Genomic DNA, 18,010 nt, shown 5'->3' on the forward strand with positions numbered 1-18,010 from the left:
TATTAAAAAGTGATATTAATGAATTCAATAAAAAGTAGTATTAACAACTGTAAGTTATTAAATATCAAATTTTAATAACTTTTGACAAAAACAAGAGCTATATTAAAAAGCTTAAAATGAAATACGTATTTTTAATCTAATTTGAATCTTTATTTCTTTTTACCTCAACTTAAAGCTATACACCGCAAATGTAAGAGCGCGGTGGCTCCGGGGATTGAACGTTCGCCTTCTAATGAAGTAACCCAAATTTAAATACCTGCGGGAAAGTTTTCGTGGTTTTCCTCTAAATGTAACGCAACTGTGGCTTAGTTCCATCAAAAATTCCTCTACGATAGTCAGTTTGTCCTATTGCTTAATCCAGGCGTTCCTTTGTCTTCTGGGTTAGGTTCAAAACTATAACGCTACGCAATTGGACATTGCTAGGGGTAGGAATTGGACATTGATAGGAGATAGTGCGTTTGCCTCCCAATGCTGACGTGACTACTGTGCTGATGTAAGATATCCTCAGAGGTAGAGTGATCATGAGTTAGAATCCCCTTCCAGTTTGGCTAACTGTGGAACGTTTTCGTGGTTTTTCACTCCATGTGAAGCAAATGCGGGTTAGTTCCATCAATAAGCCCACCATTAAGGCTGGTTTGCCCCAATGCTTGTTCTAATAATTCCCTAGTCTTTTGGGTTGTGTGCAAAACTACAAGACCACTGAGATTAACATTGATAGACGTAAACTCAAAATCGGGTGGTCTGTCAACACCGGTTTTAAAATTAAATAAAAATGTGAGTATGAAGAATTGAAATTGGTATACAAAAACCATTATAAAAAGTTTTTATGTTAGTTTTTAATTTACTCTATACTATTTTAATGCTCCTAAAATTTATTGAAAATGGAACTATATTTATATTAAGATCTAAATGCTATTATAATTTGCAATATAATTATGTAACATTTTGTGTACTATTTTAGAAGTTTAGAAAAAAGATAAACTTATTCTTATTGTGCTACAGTTTTAATGAAAACTACATTTTAGTAAATTGTATAATTGTTTAAAATAGCGTTTTAACTGTAAGACATTTGAAAGAGATTAGTGGTTTTTGTTTCAAATATAACTTGCTCTGATTTCTCTTTTCCGTGTTTTTACCGAAAGCGAGAAACTGGAGATATCTTTTTTTATAGGTTTTCATATCCTTTTTTTATAAAAAAGAGACGAACAAAAACAAAACAAAAGGTGCTGACTCTAAGAAAAAGTTTTTTGAAAAATTTAAGTTCCTCTTAAAAATGCAAATATATCTCTAAACTTTATGCTTTTAAAATGACCTAAACTGAGGAGAAATATTTACTAAATATTAAACTTGTAAGCTCACTTCTACAATGCACCGAAAATGTAATTAAATATTAGTAATATAGCCGTTCATAGTCGAGATTTTTATTTTGGACATGCGCTTTTAAGAAAATGAATATGGTTGAAATTTGGGTCAAGCATCGAAAAAGTGCATTTTATGTTATGTCCATTTTCTTGAACACACATTTTGAGCAAAATATATTTTCTTATATACACATTTTGAGCTATGTCAATTTTCTTAAATAAGCTTTTTGAGCTATTTCCATTATCTTAAAACCACATTTTGAGTTGCGTTCATTTTCTTAAATAAACATATTGAGCTATGTCAATTTTTCTTAAATACGCATTTCGAGCTATGCCAATTTTCTTAAACTCGCATTTTGATCCATATCCCTTTTCTTAAATGCACATATTGATATACGTCAATTTTTTTAAATACGATTTTTGAGCTATGTTCCGTTTCTCAAATAAGCATTCCAAACTATGTCCACTTAGTTAAGCCCGCATTTTGAGCTATGTCCAAAATAAAAAGCTCACTGACAAGTTTCTAATTTTTACACTAAACGTGTAACATCATCATGACACAGAATCTGTGTTAAATATTTCATTGCAGCACGAACAATATTTATGCAACATATAATGAACTCGTTTGAAATTTCATATAAAATATTAATAATCGGAAATAATATTTTTTAATCAGGTAATGTGCATCCAATAACAAAAAGAAAGTATATATTTTTGAAATCTAATATGCGGCAAAGCTAAATAATTAATTCGCTTCTAAAAATGTTTGAGCAGGGTGACTAACTTAATGTAGCCAACACATTGAATAAATAATAGTCGTCTACTACGTTATTGCTTAAGAATATCTTGCACAAAACATTTTGAAGCAATAAATAGCTTTTAAAATGAAGTTTTAGTTTAAGAAAAAGACAAGTGCCATCATGAAAATTCTCAGCAACTTTAGTTTAAAAATTCATTATGGTTAGACATAAGCATAGCACTTTATTCTTTTTTCCTCACAAATTCGTAAATAAGGTGGTTTTGGTGTGAAATGAAGTTTTGCTATGCATTCTAAGGCTGATTCTTGTTGAGGTTTTGAAGCCACACCTCACACTTTTTGTCATGAAATTTTTCAATTATTTTTAAGAAATGCCTATCTTATATTAAAGTAAATTCTAATAAAATATGTTTTTTTATTAGGAGTAAGTTCAAGATATATATTTCTTTTAATAACTGCTCTTAGCTTCAAATATGATCAAAATGCTACACTCTAGTTCAGAGATGGTGATCCTTTTTCGCTTATTCTCCCAGTTAAATTACGACTCATTATTTTCTGGTATATAGTTAATTTTTATTTTAATTTTTTCTTATAACTCTGTACTTTGATTTTGGACTACCGAATTACAGATATACAGCATAGTATAGAATTTAACTATGTTGCAGCGACGAAATCATCAATTATGAGTAAATTGAGTGATCCCTTTTCGAATATTTTCCCAGATAAATTACGACTCATTATTTTCGGGTATATAGTTAATTTTCATCTTAAATTTTTTTATTTATAAACCTGTACTTATAAACCTGTATTTAAGAGTATTGAATTACAGATATACAGCATAGTGTAAATTTTTACTATGTTGCGGTGACGAGTTCATCAAGAATGTCCCTTATACCCTTAAAAACAGGGGGGGGAGGGGTGTCAGGCGAAAATTATCAATTACATTTTGTAACTATATAAGCTGTTGGAATCAAATAAAGATAGATTAGAAAGAAATGGAATAAACATTATTTAAATAATATTTCAGCTTAATTTTTAGCAAGGGTAAAATATACTAAAGCTCCTCACCTTCTTTGGTGAGCGGTGAGCAATAAAATGAAATTCAGGTAATTAATCTTAGTTATTTGTTTTAGATCTCTTCTAAGACATGGGCTTCCATAGTGGAGAGGGTACTACATTCAGCCTTACATCCTGGAAAATGTCAGGATTCAAAATCGTATATTTTTCTGAACCCTGCGATGATGACTACTAGCATTGGAGTTGTTACTTAATGTTTTTGAAGAAAGTTAGTGAATAGAAGTAATTTAGTACGTACTTTTTGCATACCATCAAAACACCTGTCGCGTTCCAACTAGTGACACATGTGCCCTTTATTTTCACTCTCTCTGCTCTTGTTCATAGATTTCCCCATTTTCTCCTTTTTTTTAGACAAAATTGTTTCAGCTCTGTCTTATTAAGAATATTTTTTTACTCCTTTATTAAGTTGTTTAATATTTTTAATAAGACACACTTCCTGAAAATTTCTATTGACCAATTCATTAACATTGAAAATTTTCTCTAATGACGCAAACAATGATATTATGATGAGTTAGACACTTCTTAATATTACAAAAAAAGTATCATACTTTAAAAGAGAGATTATTTCTTAGGACTTCTAAGGTAGGGCTTACAATGACTTTTAAAAATATTATAAACGAACTCATTGAACTACAGTAATATTATATTAATGATTAATGAAAAACAGAAAATAAGTAATTTTTAAAAATTTCGCAAATAATAGGTTTCATTTTGAGAAGCAAAAGAAAAACCATCTCACACCTCCTAATAATAAAGAAAAATAAAGCTAAGCATTTGTACTGTTTTCACTACATACAAGTGTTTAAATTATATTTTACTCAATAAATTTGCATATTAATAATGTGCTATATATACAAAGATATAAATGTAAATTATTTTTCGATGCAAAATTCATAAACGCATGCAGACTATTTAACAATGTTTTGTTCTAGAAGTTGCTACTGTCTCCCTAAAAAGCCTAAATGCTTCCTTTTATTCCTCAACGTTTACTCTGGTAACTTAAGCTCTACTAAAACGTGTCTCTATTAAATATTTTCTTTTCGACTAGTAAATGACTCAAGAAAAGCACCATTAAAGATTTAACATTAAGAAATAGTTTATTATCAAATTTTATTTGTCGGAATGTTTACTTATTTTCAATAGCTTATATTTTAAAGAATACTTAGTTAGCGGAGAAATATTCTGGCAAAATAATGGGACGGTAAGGTAATGACAAGGCAAATAAGAAGCATAATTCTGGTTTAAAAAACCAAAACAAACGGTATTTAAACCAATCATTAAATACTAATTTTTTCGTTCATATGCTAACGGTGTACCGGAAATTCTGGTTTTCAATATTCTTGGTCGTATTACCACGCATCTAGTAAATACAAAACTGAAAAGTAAATTTTACCGAATAAATGATTTTTAAAGCCATATTCTAAGGTATCATAATAAAATTATCAAATTTTACAAAGTTTACAAAATTTTATCACATATAAAATTATATTTTATTGTTAATTCTACCAATAACATCCCCAAAGCGCTTCGGTAAAAATTTCAGAGCTTTTTGGTGCTCCATAAACCCAGAAACACGGTAAATTTTACAATATCCTGGTATTTTTGAACATAATTTTTTTCTCGGTGTACCTTATTATGCCATAAGATTTAAATTAGACACCATACAATCAAAAATAAATAAGGAAAAAAATAACTAAAATATATAGGAAATAATAACTATAAATAAATAAATAATAAGTATAAATAAATAAATAAATAATAAGTATAAATAAATAAATAAATAATAAGTATAAATAAATAAATAAATAATAAGTATAAATAAATAAATAAATAATAAATAATAAGTATAAGAATAAATAAATAACAAGTATAAATAAATAAGGAAATAATAAATAATAAGCATAAGAATAAATAAATAATAAGTATAAATAAATAAAGAAATCATTTGTTGCCATCCAACATTTATATTAAAAAATCAATAAGATTTTTTTTGTCCAGCAAAACTGGTGATATGTAACAGAGGTAAATATCTTTTAGAATAGTTGTTGTAAATCAATGTTTCAAGAGAAATGCAACACGCGATATCTTTTCACATTAATTTTTGTTTCGTTATCGATTTTCTTATTATCCTTTTATTAATGATAAGACAAACCAGTTTATATTTCATTCAGAATTATTTAGGTGAAAGATGTTTTTGGTTCAGTAATTTTTATCGATTATTAAGATAAGAGAGGGTAAAGAATGATATTCTGCTTAATTGTGTATTGAAAAATGAACATTTGTTACTGGTTTGTACACACAATACAGCGTACATGTTGACTTTCCTTTGACAATGAATCTTTAAAGTTTATTCATTGAAAATAATAAAATGTGAACGTTCTATTGAAATTTATCTTGGCAAAAGATATTTTAAATTTAAAATTTTTTATCGATTAATATCAAAAGCGATGTTTAACAATGGAATTCCTTATATTCTGATTAATTATATATTAATTAATAAATTAGGTATATTTGTTACTGAGGTGCAAACACTAGTTTACACACTGAGAAAAAAGTATGGTCAAGTAAACAAGAATACTCGGTAAACCGTTACCCTATGAACAGTAAATTACCAAAATGAATGGTTTAAATATCGTTTATTTTGGTTACATTAATCAGAATTATGATTTTTTCTAGCAGAAATGTCAGTGCCATACTTTAAGGTAATTTTACAAGAATGTTTCTCTCCATGCAATTGGAATACATTTTGAAAAAGATTTAAATTAGATTATTAACCGACTACAGTCTGGCAAAATTCAAATATGTTTTGAAAAAAAATTTTCAAAATTTATTCATTTAAATTAAGAAAATTTTAACGTTCCATTCAGGTTTTCTTAGGCGAAATTTGTCCTAGGCTCAATAGCCTTCATTCATTATTTAGACAAAAGAGGGAATAAACGGTGCAATAAAATTAACATAAAGCATTGTTTCGTTTTCAATTTCTAAGTAAGAAATGAACATATGTAACTGATTTGCAAACACTTGCAAACAATTTGACTATATATTGACAATATTTAAGTTAAGCTATTTATTGACAGTATTTTAACCAAATTTAATCTATTTTGGCCATGAAATTTTGAAAATAACAAATTTGTACTATTTATGTTAATTAAGTTTAAGGAATATTTTTATCACTTCGTATGCCTAAAACATACAAATAAATCTGTAATAACATACGAGTAATATCATTCAAACATGCTCATACGATATACTCACGTAGTAGTCAAATTAGGCAACATCAACATGTATTAATAATTTATTGTTTACAATATTTTTTATTTACATTATACTCAAGTCTTCTGTTCCTGTTCCAACATGTTTTATAGTTTCACGAAAATTGTAAATACACTAATAAATTTTCCCCTTTGAAAAATCTCAGTGTATGCTTTCATTTAAAAATAAATACTTAATAGCTTAATAAAAAATAAGTTTAATAATTACATAATTTAAATTTTTAGATTATATGATTTTCAATGATTTTGACTATGTATTAAAAACATAATACTTTGACATATAAGTTCCTCTGACTAGCATATTCACAAACTTTTAAAGAAGACATTGAACTAATTTAAAATACTGGACTAAGCTGAACGTAAAATTTTATGATACAAGAGCTGGAATTAACTACCATATGTCAAAAATTAAACATTACGCGCTCAAGGTAACTAAAGGTGTTATAAACTAAGTTCGATTTTTTTTTTTAAAAAAAAGCTTATGCTTATTAATTAACTTACCCGTGTTTTAGTGAATTAGGCTAACACTGACACCTTATAAACTAAAAGACAAGTATCTGTTTATTTATTTAATTATTCTCGTAAAAATATTTGAGCAGCGTAAAACTATTTTACAAAAAACTAATATCATATGATACAAGAGCACTGGAGTTTTTATTATATTGTCATGGTTTACCGGAGTAAATGTTATACTTTTCAAACTGACATAAATATAAAATAATAACTCTTTTACTGGAGAATATAAATGTGACTTATTGAGAAGTATGTGTTGAGTGAAAACATGCATGTATATACATCAAAAAGCCTAAAAAAACATTTTCTCTTTAAAATAAAAATTTAAAACATATATTTAATCTTTATGATGTACAACACAACATAGATTTTATTTATAGCCATTTTTATCTTTATCAGGGGAAAAATACTATGCCGTGGTTTGATAATCGATGAACGTTTTTGGCTTAAAGCTTAGGTTCAAAGTAAAATCTGTTTTATACGTTTCGTATTCTGTGGAATAAGAAAAAATACAGGCTTTAGATGTTTTCCTTTGATTTCTTTCTATTCAAAAGAACTTAAGATCTCAGTCACAGAAGATTATTGGGTTACAATGACTCTTCTGAAAAATACCTTTAAAAATAAATTCCAAAGAATATCAAGATAAGAAAACATATGTTATAATATTAGATACATTTGAAAGAAGTTTGTCAAGATGAACATTTTAGCAATATTTTTCAAATTCGTTTTAGACGGATAATGGGTAATTTATTTTCCTCTTGTGATGCTATTATAGGTATTACATATTTCCTACCTTTTAAAATTTCATCAATTTATTTTTTTCAATCATTCTAATTTTAATCAAATTAAACCAATTATTTAGTTTTTATTACTTTTTATAAAAAGCAAATCTAAACATTTTATTCTCTACTTAACAATCAATGTATGGCTAAATTTTTAATTCAATGCAAGTTTATAACTCATTAGTTCACTGTCACGGTCAAATCGAACATCAAAATCTAGTTTCAACTCTTTATTTAAGCTACTTTATTTCTCTTACCCCAAAAATGTTTCAGTTACAGCGTTATATTTATTCTCACTGTCTTTTTGGTGATTAAGCTATGGCAAAATTAATTAGAACTTAATATTAATAACGCGGTGTCAACTTTTTTTTTTGGTTATTTCATTTTTCAATAAATCACCAACCATGCATCTCTTCCTATGATCCGTTGGGAACAATTCAGTTATAGGTTATTTTAAATTTTTGGAGTTAGAACTGGGGGTTTCTCCCCTCAGTCCGACCGCTATTAACTTTACGAAAGTCTTCCTCATGTTAAAAATAATAATGCATCTCTTCAGCCCTATATGGGAAGCAGCCTTTTATTTTGTAATTTTTTTATGGCCATAGATTTAAATAGCAAAATATCGTTCTAAATAAAACAATCCGATTTAATCTATGCAATAATGTCTCTTCACAAGACGCATGCGCACAACAGAAAAGTACTACTCTACTACGATAATTATTCTTGCATAAAAAATCTGGACACTATGTCTCATCATAAAAACTGGAATGAAAATAATCTCCATCATAAAACTAGAGCTACTCCATCATCCGAATACTTTAAAAAACACAATTGAATACATTAATGTAAAAGTTACTAAGTATTTCCTTAAAATATATCCTGTTTAACATATAACTTACTTTTTTTATTTTTGAAGGAAATTTTAATATAATGGTATCTATTTTATTATAATGGTAGATATTTTCTTTAGACCAATACAATAGATAGACCAAATAGACAAACCAGATAGACAGACCAATAGATACACCCATATATATCTTTATTTAGACTCTATTCATATGTATGTGTCCTATATTTTAAATTATTTAAAAAAATATTTATAAGTTTAAAAAAGCTATAAAATTTAACTTTCAATTCACCTCCACAACTTCAACTTCCTTTCAACTTCACAATTGGAAATTTTTAATAAGTAAATATTTTCAATTTGTAAAGTTTTTAAACAAAATATGAATAGTAAATGTCAGTTAATTATTGAAATGAATAACAAGAACTTATAAAAATAAGTTAAGAAAACTGAGTGCTATTAAACGTCTTATTAGAACATTATTTGCTTTTATTAGATAAACTAATTAATATTTAATAAATTTAGCCAACAAAACCACATAAAGCCATTACTACCAATATTAAATTAGAGTTATCAATTAGTTGACATTTCACCAAACTTAGGATTTTTGCTTTCATGTCTTTTTTTTGTTTGCCGTTATTCGACTCACACTTTAAACTATATCAGCCCTCATCCCATTTAAAACATTTCTGAATACTGTACTGAATAAAGAAGCTGAAAGACAATCGGTTTTTTAGTTATTATACAAAATTTTGCGCTTTGCAATGAAAACATCTTGCAAAGCGCAATGAAAACAATTGCGCTTTGCAAGATGATTTGTAAGTTGATAAATATGTTTTCAAATGAATTATATATAATAAATGTAATATAATTTGGATGCATATATTTGTAACATTTCTTGGAATAATACTACAAGATTATTATTATTATAACAAAAGTTATATTAATTAAGAAAAATACTACCTAATATTTAATTTATTCATCTTTTTAATGTCACACAGTTTTTGCTTCACTAAATAAAACTTATTTCATTTATCTAAATAAATCCATAATTGGCATTTTAGTCGCAATTATTTTTAAGTTTTTACAAAAACATTACAAGCGAAATAGCTTCTTCGATTCTACTAATTAACATGATAAATGTCGAAAGCCAGGAAATTAAATTTTAATAAGAGAACAAAAAAAGACACTCTACACGCTTACATGATCGTTTAACTAGTTAAAAGAACGTTTTGCTTCACTTAACTGTAACCGAGTACGAAGATAGCGATGAAACGACGAAAATTGATCGTAAAAATCAGAATCATGTAAGCATAAAGTTTTTCCTGTGTGAAGAGCGTGTAAATATTATTCCTTCGATAGCATCATTATTTTTATCTTCATTAATATTTGATACGTAGCTCTTTACATAGCTCAAAATTAAATATGCTAGAGTTATTAAAATTCCTCAACCGAGTTTTAAATTTATCGTAATTATGAATAGGTTATGTGAGTATGTATTTAATTATCTTACGTTAAGGATTACAAATGTTAATTAGAGATAGTATTTTAAATATTTTCTTTCAAAACATGTAGTATTTAAACACTTTTAAAAGTTTTGAATACCAATTTATTTATAAAAGAGCGTCATATTTTTTTACATTGTGTAAGCATAGCTTACGTAGTTGTAGTATCTATGAACATCATTAAATATAATAATATGTTGGATAATAACCGTTAAATAATAATTTCTTTAATGGGAAGTATTGCATATATTTAAAAGTAAAACGTTGTATCAAAACATTATGATTACATACAACGATTAGGATTAGAGAGAAGCATGAAACTGAATTATTACTTACAGAATTGTAAAAGTCAGCAGTTATATTAACCCTTGAGATAAAAAAAAAGGAAATAAGTTTGCTTATGCGAAGTAACTCAATAAGCTTTATCTATGTTTTTGGTTTTTGTAGTACATGGGCCGGTAGGGCCTGTCTTTGCTTTCTAGGTTGGAAGCTTAGCTCAGTAGCTTCCAGGCCCAAAGCGCCAAACTCTTGTACCAATTGAGGACTGTTGAATCTCAGTTATCTTCTGAAATAATTTTCTATGCTATTTTATAGTGCTTCATTAGGATTCTAAGCTAAGGGATTTCAATTTTTTTTAGTTTCATGCATGGATGGCTAGCAAACAGATTATGTACGCAATATGGCAAGAGTGCTGAAATATAACAAGGGCAAGCAGAAACTTATTTGCAAATTAAAAATTTGAAAAATTATGTCGTTTTCAAAGTCGTTTATTTGTTAAAATCCGTAAAAACCTTGTTTGTACCCTACTAAACATAAAAACAATGACAACGGCATTTTTGGACATCAGTTAGACGATGCAACCTAAAAGTGTAAATTTAAATTTTTCGATATTTGGCTGTTAAATATTGTTGTAGGTTTGGATCAACATATGTTTGCGAACAAATTTTTTCTATTGTGAACACAATCAACTTAAAATAACATTAAATATTGACTAATATACATTTAAAACGCTAAATTTTGTTAAGCATCTTCTAGTACTAATCTGAATATTCCTAAGCCAACTTAGTTGTTTAGACGGTTTTGGTGTATTTCAAATATTTTTCAAGACATTTTAATTTGCTTGCCTTGCTCTTGGTTACACGTTTTGGATATATTGATAAAAATTTTAGAATATAAAATACGCTCTGATAGGCCAGGAGCATTCTGTGCCAGGCCAAATACATTGGCACCGTCACATTACAGGCCTACTAAAGGATCACAGTCAATTTTTGGTTGAACCACTGAATACAGAAAGGCTCTATTATGTTAGCAGGGCACGGTGTCCCATGAAGAAGTACTGTTTTTGCTGACATGCTTATTTTTTAAATTTCATTTGGTTTTTATTTAAATTCTGTCATATTTATTTAAATAATGGATTGGATAAGTTATGCTAGAGAGTTGATTTTAGCGTACAGGTCATACTTTTGGAGAACATTGTTTAAAATCATCTCAAATGATTCACCGGATCATTGTTAAAGGCAAAATTGTCGCTGCTATTTGTAGTGTGTTGCCCAATAAAAATGTTATAATGCAGCTATTTGCTGTGTAGCTAAAATCATTTTTGCTAAACATTTTAGATTATTTTTCAGCCAACATCATCAATTTTAAATGGTAAAGTGATGGTTCCCTTGGTTACATAAAAAAGGACATTGACTTAGTTTCAGATGAGGCTATTGGTTCTCTCCCTTGGTTATAACAATTATAAAACTTAAACTAAAATGGCCAAATAATTTCTGAACAATAAAATTTCGAACAGTTTGTAATTTCAATTTATCATTTCTTGAAAACTGTTCCAGTAATTGCGTTCAATTTTTCGAATTTTGTCATTTAAATTACGTAGTTTAAAATGATATAAAAATTCAAAAATATTTTTAGATAATTAAATTTTTAAAACAAATGAGTATAAAAATTGCTTAATATGTTAAGTTTTATAATTCTATGCAAAAAGTTTTGAGAAATATGCAAAAATACGTAAAAAAGGGAAAATAAAACTAAAGGGCTCAAACTAGTGATAGTTTTTCTAACTGATTTAACAGACTGTGGTCACCCCTTATGCTTTGAGGGTTGAAAATCTGAATCCATCAAAAAAAGATTTGACTATTTGTAAGGAATACTGATAATTCTGAAAGTACTGAAAATACTTTTTATCTGATTTGGAAGCTTTATATATCGTCTGCGCAAATTAACTTGCAGACGATATTTCAAAACGCTTGAACAATTATGTAGATTTGCAACTAAAAACGCAACAGTATCATATTAATAGTTATTAAGAAGTTTCTAAAAATAATAAAGTTTAATTGGTAATAAAATAGTATTTATGTATTCTTTGTGAAAATTATAAGTAATATTAAAATAGGAAGTAATAAATTTATGTTTATATGTATTATACAAACACCCAACGACCACTCAGGTAATTCAATTTGGAAATCCTGTCGAAAGGTTAAATATAAAAATAAAATTCAAATCACCATATAGACAAACATTATTCCAAAATAGGAAAAATGGAAGTTTATGAAAAATGAGCATAAAAATATGAGAATTAGGAAAACTGGAAACAGTTTAAGGCGTCTAGCAAATTTCGCATTTTTACACGCTTGATAATTTTTCTAACCGTCACTAAATCCACACTAGACCTCAATTAGACTGATTAACCAAGTTCAGAATTCTAAAGCTGAATTCTTTTTGCATGCGTGCACCCTTTGGCAGGCTCTTGACATGAAAGAAAAATCTGAAAGTATTTGGCAGTCGTTACAAACGGTGCAAAGAAGATAGCCTGGCTTTGCTTGCCAAATTACATTATGCAGAAAATAAAAGGGAGGGAGGTTAAGAAAAGAATTTTTATACATACTTTTGAAATAAATAAGCTCTTTTACTCTAACTGCTACACTTGGAATAGATATTGTTGGTAAAAATATTTTTAGGATTGAATTATCTTAACTACCTTGTTAGTAGATGGATCCTATTTATTTGTTACTTGTCATCCAACAATTTTTTTACTATTTAATTCAATAAGTTTATTACAAATAAGATGATTGATTAAGATTGACTTTAATCAATATTTTATTAATTAGTCAATTATAAATAAATTATAACCGATGTAAATGCATATCATTAAATGTCGTTAGATAAATTAGAATCTCTTGCGTGCATACTACTTTAACAAATTTATACATTTATAATTGAATTTAAATTTATTAGTTTTCGGAAAAAAATACTTAGCCAAGAAATAAAATGAGATTAACTTCAATTTGAGTTTAAGTAAACTAAACATTAATCCTTTTAAAGAATAGCGTATGAATCCAATCTTACCCGTGAATCTTTACCCGTGAAAGTCATGTTGATGTATTTTTGGAAGTTATCAAATATTTCTAAATTTTACCATTCAGTATAAAAACGCTATTAAAAAGAGTTTGATATAATGGTCTGATTTTTACGTAAATGCTAATATTTATTGCTTGTAGGATACAACTTAAGTTATGTAAAGTAATTAGTAATTTTAATACTTAATTATAAATTACAATAATTAATATAAATTACAGTGCTTGTAAAAAGTTTAAAAACTATCGTTATTTGACTCAGAGACACACATATACACTGACAACGTAGAAAAAAATATTACAAGAAACCTAAAAGAATGATTTAAATAACCAACGAATTGGAAAACATTTTACTATTTATAATTATTATTTCATATAAATTCTACAATTTTTTTCTGCTACGAAATTCTTAAAACAATGCTCCAGCATAGGATGTTAAGTTTTCTTTAAACCAAATATAATTGATAGCATTATCTGCTACATCAGTGTATGTTAATGACAATAATTTTAACATAATCAAAATCAAGATATTTTTAGCAACAATAATTTGTCATTTTAATATATTGGAAATTTTCTATTGTTTTAGCAATTTTTTTTGTGATTGTGCTTCCTCAGCAGTCAAATGTAACTCTTTTTTAGAGGAAGGAAAAATCATTCGAGCAATTTATCTTATCTCATCCTTTGATTGGCATTAGAAACAAATTTTAAGTCAAAGAGTAATGCGAAAAAAAAAGAAAAGCATGCGATAAGCCTGATAGAAAGATTTGAACATACTTATTTCTTTTTATTGTTGATGTACGACCTACCCACATAATGGATTTGTCCACATAATAAATCTATTCACATAATGTATTTGATAAATAAGGCAATCACATTCGCTTTGTGATTTAGAATCTCAGTTAGGAAAAACACGAGGTAATTTTTAAATCTAGTTTTGAAACATGTTCGCTTTTTTAGAAGACTCCCTGGATTAAGCGAATCTGCATTTGTCTTCATTTGCAAAAATCAAGTAATACTCTCATGGTTAGTCCTTTGACAATTGAATTCTAATCAGATCTGCTTATCATCGAATATATATCAGCATTATATTTGGCACAGACAAGAAACAGTATGTAAACTCGCCAGTTAAAATTAAGATTCAAACCTCGACGGCTACGTCGGGAGTGAGCGTTATATTGCAAACCTCGGTACTTAAGAGGACGATATACCATTAGAGGAACTTTTCAGAGCCATTCTTTTTCAATAATTTTAGTAATTTTAAACTTAAAGAACAGAAAAAACAAAACAAATTTTGACAAAGAAAGAGTAAACAAAGCAAGTTTCAAATGCTGAAAGTTATGCCTAAGTATCAAATTGCAAATAATTTACAACATGGTTACTTTCCCTCTCTCACAAGGAGCTAATCCAGCCATAATTTATTTGAAACTTGATAATATAAGAAAAAAATCAGCAGTTGAAATTTCGCAGTTTACTTACTCTTTAGTTTATTCGAACTCATTTTTTATATACTGTAAATTTTAGGTCAATAACGTAATAGATAGAGAATTTGCCATAAAGGATATATCTTACTGTAAAATTCATTTTTACAGAAAAATATTATACCATAGTTTTTATAAAATAATATTTGTTTATGAGTGATTCAGTGATTTTACGATAATTATTACTGTAAAAATCAGATATTCCGTAACATATATTGGTAGAAATGGATTTTCCGTAAAAAGTACCCGGCACATTTTTATAGTGTAGCGTCTCTTAAAATGTACGCAGGGTGAATGAGAAATAACTGATCGATTTCAATGCTAAAACAGTTAATAATATAACTTCTGTTAAAAATAATGGGTTCTGATTCTTTTTCTCATCTATTAGCTTGTAAGCACTGCTATTCAGTGATTTTGGTGCAAAAACCTCTGGTGTACCAACGCAGTTTGGTAAAATCAAGAATAACTTATAACACCCCATCGGACGTTTCTAGGTAGAAATGGAGTAGCGCTGAAAAGTTTTTCACAATTAACGAAAATTTTATCAAAATCACCTTATTCACACTACATTGACAAAGAGAGATTTTATTTTTTTCATAACCGTTGTTGAACAGCCGACCCAATATTCGGTTTACAGCTATTAATGTTCAACTTCATATGCCTTGTAATTTTGAATTCATTTCAGAAGACAAAGGAACTTCTGGATCAAGTATTGGGAGAAATTCGCCTTAGCGGAGGATTTTTTGATGGAACTAACCCGTCTTTGCGTTACATAACCACGGAAGGAAAGCCACGGAAACCTCCCACGGTTAGCCTAACGGCAAGGGGATTCTAACCCATTATCCGTCTATCACTGAGGTCATTTTAAGACAGGACTGTAGTTCGTGTAAGCCGGATGCGGGATCTGTATCAACCAGCCATCGCTGGTATTCGAACCCGGTTCACCTAATTGGAAGGCGAAAGCTCTATCCCTTGAGCCACCACGACTCACGAAGGGAGGTTAGAAAACTTCCAGCTTTTCATATAAATCGTAATAAATTAGTAAATAATTAGTAAATGCAATTGTATTTTAAAGTTTTATATTTTATTTGTCTTGCAAAAAATTTGGGTTTTCTTAGACACTTTAAACTCGTTTTTTTTACTATCTGTAAAAAAGATGCTAGTATCAGTGTAGAAAGAAATAAAGACATTTTCTACAAAGGGATAAACTATTTTTTAAAGGTTTTACGAAACTCATTCAGACAAAAACTGGTACTAAATAGATATACTTTATCAACTTTTGGCATTTTTTTACTAAGAAAGGTCAAAATCGATATTAGTAGGGGAATAGTACCGTAAATAATCGATATTTCGTAATAGAATAGAATAGACTTTGGCATCACTGACATATTTATACCGTTTTGCGTTTAATTTACTTCCATTACTTTTAATCGGCATAAAATGCTGATGAAAATTTATGAAATTATTATTTATTTAAGCAGTTATTATTTCTAAAATCTTGTTTCGATATCAATTTTGTGTTTTTATTTCCTTTAAATAGAGAAATGAGATACAGCAACTGAATTTTTAAAAATGACTAAAGCTTTAATATTTTCTTTAAACCCAAGGTATTTATAAAATCCAATTAATGTCAGAGAGCTTACAAGAAGATTCTGAATTTTTTTACTTAGAATTTTAATCAAAATTCTTGTAATCTTTATGAATTTACTTTTTTAAAAAATATCTTTCTTGACTGACATTTTTGGATTGTATCGATTATTTCTATACTAGAAGTTTCTGAAGCGTAACTTTTCGCTAGAAGAAAATTATATTGTTCTAAGTGCCATGGTATTTCAATTTATTTTTGATATTATTCTCTTATCATTTTCTTACTTATTATTCTTTTAAGTATTTTTGAGTGGAATAACTTTTTTTTTCAAATTTAAATCTGAAAATATTTTTCAATCTAATTTGAGACAATTTTTTTACTTCTTAAAAACACTTAAGAAAGAAATTCTCTAGAAAAAGGTTTAAATGATAAAAGGAAAATTTTGCCTTTTTTTTTAAACATATTTCATAGCTAATGGCATTTGATTTATTTCTAAAATCGTAAATAGAAATTCTTTGCATAGATTAACGTTTTTAATATTATCTTGAAAAAAAAAATAATCTCATTACATAGAAAATAAAAATCGAAAAAAGCCACAGCGATATTTTTGCAGTATTATAATTGTTGCGATATCAAATGAATGCTTTTTTTTATGAAATTCAAATACATTGATAATTTTATTTTATAACCATTGTGGCACAGTCGACCCAATTTTTGAGTTTATGACTACTAATGCTCAATTCCGTAACCTTGCAATTTTGAATCCAATCTGGAAGACAAGGGAACTTCTGGATTAAGCATTGGGGCAAAATAGCCTTCCTGGAGAACTTTCTGATGGAACTTACTTACATTTGCGCTACATGATGAGGAAAACCTTGAAATTTCCCACTGTTAGCCAAGGGGACTCTAGCCCATGATCCGTCTACCACTGAGGATATTCTAGAGAAGCACTGTGAGTGGTGCGGAATTCGTTTGAGCCACCACTGGTATTTGAACCCCATGTCACCATGGCTCATACATTGATGATTGAAAAGCTTCATTTCGTAAATATTTAATCGAAATATTGAAACAATATTTTCTTAAAATGATTAAACAGTGGTTAAGTTTTCGGACGGGAATATAAACCAGTCATTAAAATAAATGGGACTATATTTGATGTCATTATATCTACATATATATATTTTTTAAAATTCGACTTCTCAGGAACTATTCAACCTATTTTGCAAAAATCTTGTATTTAGACATATAATATTACGTTCTCTAAAATAATGTAAAAAATTATATTCCTTGCAACTCAAAATTTGCTCAACTATTATTAAATAATATAATAAAATAATGAATATTTACTAAAAATTTTTTTTTTCTTTTTTGCATAAAATTATCTTCGGATAAACAAATTTTATAATAGTGTGCAAAATTTTTTCAATTCACTCAAAAAGTACCACCCATTTTTAGGGCATGAGAAATCTAATATCGT

At 27.9% G+C, this 18,010-nt stretch overlaps 1 protein-coding gene across 1 annotated transcript in view; it reads right to left on the reverse strand.

The window, feature by feature from the left end:
• Nucleotides 1-18,010, reverse strand: part of LOC107439276 (multiple epidermal growth factor-like domains protein 6) — a 278,214-nt gene that overhangs the window by 151,132 nt on the left and 109,072 nt on the right. The window lies entirely within an intron of this gene.

The sequence above is a fragment of the Parasteatoda tepidariorum genome, chromosome X1, assembly GCF_043381705.1.
Source record: "Parasteatoda tepidariorum isolate YZ-2023 chromosome X1, CAS_Ptep_4.0, whole genome shotgun sequence".
Lineage (NCBI taxonomy): Eukaryota > Metazoa > Arthropoda > Arachnida > Araneae > Theridiidae > Parasteatoda > Parasteatoda tepidariorum.